Source organism: Arvicanthis niloticus, chromosome 20, assembly GCF_011762505.2.
Source record: "Arvicanthis niloticus isolate mArvNil1 chromosome 20, mArvNil1.pat.X, whole genome shotgun sequence".
NCBI lineage: Eukaryota > Metazoa > Chordata > Mammalia > Rodentia > Muridae > Arvicanthis > Arvicanthis niloticus.
Genome location: NC_047677.1, coordinates 12840654 through 12845590, shown reverse-complemented (window position 1 = coordinate 12845590; position 4937 = coordinate 12840654). Strand labels below are relative to the sequence as shown.

The window sequence follows — 4937 nt, the reverse complement described above, 5'->3', positions numbered from 1 at the left end:
GACAGTATACAGTTAAAAAAAAGTCTGCAACAGAATGAATTTTCACAGGTAAATGTATATATATATATATATATATATATATATATATATATATATAAAATTTCCTTTCCTGCAGACAGGTTCTTGCTCTCTATTGTCCCCAAATTTCTAGGCTCAAATTTTTGGTGGGGGACAGAGATGAAGGGTTGTGGAGGGTGTCTCTGTAAATACCATGGTCAGCAGAGTTTTAAGACAAGAAGGAGCCGGGCAGTGGTGGCACACGCCTTTAATCCCAGCACTTGGGAGGCAGAGGCAGGCGGATTTCTGAGTTCGAGGCCAGCCTGGTTTACAGAGTGAGTTCCAGGACAACAGGGCTATACAGAGAAACCCTGTCTTGAAAAACAAAAAAAACAAAAACAAACAAACAAACAAAAAGACAAGAAGGAAATCTGGTTCAACACCACTCAGTAGCCAGTGTTGGTTCAAACTTTTAGTCGGACACTGGGCAGTTTATTGTAGTCATATTTAAACACAGCACGATTTTGGAAAAAAGATTCCCGATGATAATTTAGTCAACCCCATGTGAACAACAAAGCTTTAGATATGCTTATGTTGAAACTCTTTACAGAGTACATATGGCCTCTTCCATAATGATGGGTTCTTTTTGACTCAGAAGCAACACTCAAGATAAGGGACTAGGGAGAATGACTGAGACAGACATAGAAGTCTGGAGGAGACAAGAGTGGCCTGGCCCTACAGATAGCACTAGATTCTTGGACTTCCAATTCACAGCTGCCCATTGTTGGGTTAGTTGGACTGCAGACTGTAAGTCATTCTAATACATTCCCTTAATATGTAGAGACATTCCATCAGTTCTGTGACTCTACGGAACCCTAACTAATACACCTAATCTTGTTACATTTCCTTTGTCTAAGAACCTGTTACAGGCTGGGGTTGTAACTCAGAGGTATAGTATGTGCCTACCATGCCCAAGACCCTGCTGGCTTCAATCCCTCGGTATTGCAAACTAACAGACACTTGTCATAAGCCAGCTTTAGTGGCATACTATGGGAATAAAGGCTGCAAACAAGTTCTTGGGGCTGATGTGCAGGTGTGGAATGAGTTAGTTAAGAGGGCTGCTACCTGATGTTCAAGGAAGTAAGAATTAGCAGAAACATGGCTGTTACAGAACTCAATATGTAACTTGCTCTGACAAGAAGCCACTTTGTATGACAAGCTATAAAATGTCCTTGGCACCATGACTACATGCTCTTGCCCAGGATAAATTGTGTCCCCTCTGCTAGTGGTCCTGAATATCTTCCTTTGTCTTCATGTTTCTCTTCACGAGTTGTAGAGGGCACGAGGTCCTTGTGTTCACAGAGAAGCCCCAGGGAAGCTGGGACTATCAAGCGTGCAGTGATGTTAAACAGCAGAAGAGATGCTTAGTAATTTTCCACCTGGGAAGCTGGGAGTGGATGTAGTGAAAAAAAAAAACCCAAAGGGGGATTCTCACTCAAGTCTCAGGATGGCGCCCACCCAAAAACTCACGAGAGACCGGCTTGCTGCAAACACACGAGGCAGTTTAATATCAGAGCTCTGGGCCAGCCCATATCTCCATATCTCACATAGGAGATAGAGGGACTGACACGGAGGCTCAAAGCATCAGGACTTTTATAGGTAAGGGGTGGGGGAAGTGGGAAATTTTTACGTGGGTACACATGATTGGTTGTTTTACATTTTTGAACATCAGCAGGCTGTATAGGCCGAGCGGGCCCAAAAGGAGGAAGGGTGGAAGAACACCAGATGGCCCATTACTCATTTGGACACATCTCTGTTCTTCTAAGGGTGTCCTTGTATACTTTTTATCTTTCATGGCCAGCCAGTTCTTTGGGTGATTTAATAGGCCTTTGTCTTGTAACTCCACATCTTCTGTAACTAATTAACTGGGCCCAAACCTGCTGACAGGCATTTTTAACTATTTAGGTTAGGAAAAGGAATCACAGGGCCCTTTCTTTTTTATTAGTTTGGGCCTATTTAAAAATTTTCTCTCAGTGGTTAATATCCTGATGATCTGTGCTTTCTGTAGGGCCAGCCACACCCGAATCCCCCAGACTATTAAGCTTATCCCAGACTTTTCCTTCCTTCTACACCGTTATCTTGAGCACTGTTTCTCGGTTGGTAGAGTCCCTTCTTACAGGCAACGCCATGCATACTTTACAACAGTAAACCTCTGTGTAACCTCTGGATAATCTCTGTCATGATTCTGAACCATGGTAGCTTCTAATTATCCTAGTGAACATGGATCATCTGCGGCTCCAAGTGATGATGTCCTATAGGACCCCACAGCTTGTCCTTGGCCAGAGTTACTCTGTAGCTACTTCCTAGCACCAGGTAATCAAAGATTAGTCTGATTGTTTCAGATGTACTTTCAGACCATTCATGATTGTATACAGTCTTGCTTCAGAGCTCCCACCCGTCAGCTTACAATAGATGTCAGCATCAATTGGATGCTTGACAGGTTGGACACTCCCTCACTTGGTCCCATTTTCCTATAAAACCTTCTCCCATTGAAACTTCAGGGCTGCTTCACCAAACCATCCTGTGGGTCAGTGGTGGGTAAACCCGAACTTGAGTATATAATAAATAGACCCTAGTGTGACTACATTGGTGTTGGCTCCTCGGTGGTCTTTGGGGGTTCATGAACACTTCCAGGCACAACATCCCCTGGCTTATGCTACACTATCAATACTGGAACCTGGGGTCCTTTCAGATGTCCTGCTGTTGCCTTGTGTCATGGAGATCCTGTTGTTTTGGATCTGTAAGACAGGCCCCTTCACATACTCCAGCAGTTCATTGACATGTAAAGCCCTGGATCTGGGCTGGAGAGATATCTGAGCTGGTCAGCCTGTCAGCTCTCTCTCACATACACCACTGGGCAAGCTCTCCTCTCCTGCTCTGGCTGGCCTGATCAATGCTGCCACCAGCAAGGGGCAGAGTCAGCTCTGCTTTCATGCTCTCAGGGTTGGATCATTCACATCCATGCCAGCTCTATTGTACTGCCTAGGTGAGGCACAGGGCCTGATCTATTGAGTGCTAACACTTGTGTGAGCCAGGGCCACTTCTCTCATGACCTCAGAGCCAACTCCTCCATCTGCCATAGGTTGAGGGACAAGGAAGGGAAAGAGGGTTTCTTGCCTTGTCAGTGCCACTGCACAGCAAACAAAATTCAGGGTCAGCTTTCCCATGCCCATACCTTTGGGGCTAGCTCACCTGCAATCCCCACATCTGGGGTCAGCTCTTCTGTGATGCCCAGGTGAGGTGCAGTGACTGTGCAGCAGGTGAGGGACAGGGCCAGCCCTCCTGCTTTCGTGACCCTGGCAGGGCAAAAGGGAGGGGAGGGGAATCTCTCACTTGCAAACACCACCACACAGGAGACAAGAGGCAGAGCCAGCTCTCCTATGCTCGTGCTCTTGGAGCTGGCTTATCCACAATCCCTACACCCAAGGCCAGCTCTACTATGCAGCCCAGGCAAGGTACAAGGCCTACTGTCATGAGTGTTAGAGTAGATGAGGGGCAGGGATAGCTCTCCTGCTTGACGTAGGTGGCAAGGGGTCACCACACAGCAGCAAGTGGCAGGGCCAGCTCTCCCATGTTCACACCCTCAGGGCTGGCTCACCTATGCCCCTGCCACCAGGGTCAGCTCTATTGTGCTGCTCAGGCAAGGTGCAGGGCCTGCTCTCCTGAGTGTTGCACCAGGTAAGGGGTAAGGCCAGCTCTATTGATCTCATAACTCCAAGGCCAGGTCTTCTGCCTAGTGCAGGTGGTGAGAAGGGAGGAGGGTATCTCTCCTTAGTTCATGCCATTGCACAGGAGACACGTGGCAGGGCTAATTCTCCCTTTGAGGATGGCTCACCCAACACCCCCACCACCAGGGCCAGCTCTACTGTGCTTCCTGGGCAATGTATGGGCCTCTCTCCTGAGTTCTGCAGCTGACTAGGGGCGAAGTGAGATCTCCTGCTTTCATGCCACAGGGCCAGCTCTTCCATGATGCCCAGGTGAGGGGTGGGGCCAGTTCTGTACAACACTCAGACATCAACATGTCCCTGGAGAGCAGCGCAGACCAGGGACATCCACCTGGCCTTTGAAGCTAACAGAACTCTGCTGCTGCAGGTCCGTGGCCTCCTGTGGTAGCATAGGGGAGGACCCAAATGGTGCCAGGTGGCATCACCTGCTACTCACATCAGGCTGTTCCTCACTACCCTCATGTCTCCAGTTCTGCCCCTCTTTGTTGTGCCTGTTTCTCTTTCTCTTCCATTTTTCCACCACTTACTTGCTTCTCTCGGTGGCACCCAGGGACTGTGAGTGTCTGAAGTCATCTCAGGAGTGCTATGCTCAACCTGTGCATTATGGCACTGGGCAGGGAGCATCTCAGGCATAGTCTTCTCCCCAGGCCTGTGCAGGGTTGGACTGGTGGTCACTGTACTCTAGCTTACTATCTGGGCTCCATGGCACCATGAACACATTGGGTGGTCATCTTGGGCTCTCTCCTCTCCCAAGCCTAACCACAAGGCCCCATGCAGGGGTCTTCTGTGTCAAACTCACTCCCACCGGGGCCCTAGGTCCCAGGCAGGTTTCTTGTCATCTCTGGCTTGCTCCTGCTGGACCTCACGGGCCCCAGGCAGAGTTTGACTCTTCTCCAGCTTGCTCCCAGCCCTGGGAACCCATGCAGGTCTATACAGAAGCAAATTGGTGGTTGTCTCAGGCTAGCTCCCTGTCCAGGCCCACTGATGCAGGACTGGTGGTTGTCTCAGGCTTGCTTTTTTTCAGGAAATGTTAGGCTACTAATCACTCAAATATTTACAGATTAGAACCCTGAGTGTAGACATTGACTCTCTGTTCTCTGTCACTTACTGACACACATGTGACACAACCACACCTGCAATGCCCTTAGGGTTAGG

At 48.6% G+C, this 4937-nt stretch overlaps 1 non-coding gene across 1 annotated transcript; it reads right to left on the bottom strand.

The window, feature by feature from the left end:
* Nucleotides 1-4808: 4808 nt before the first annotated feature.
* LOC117725026 (small nucleolar RNA SNORA17) lies at nucleotides 4809-4937 on the bottom strand. Its single transcript, XR_004608892.1, has one exon. It is a non-coding gene; the product is annotated as a small nucleolar RNA SNORA17 (small nucleolar RNA).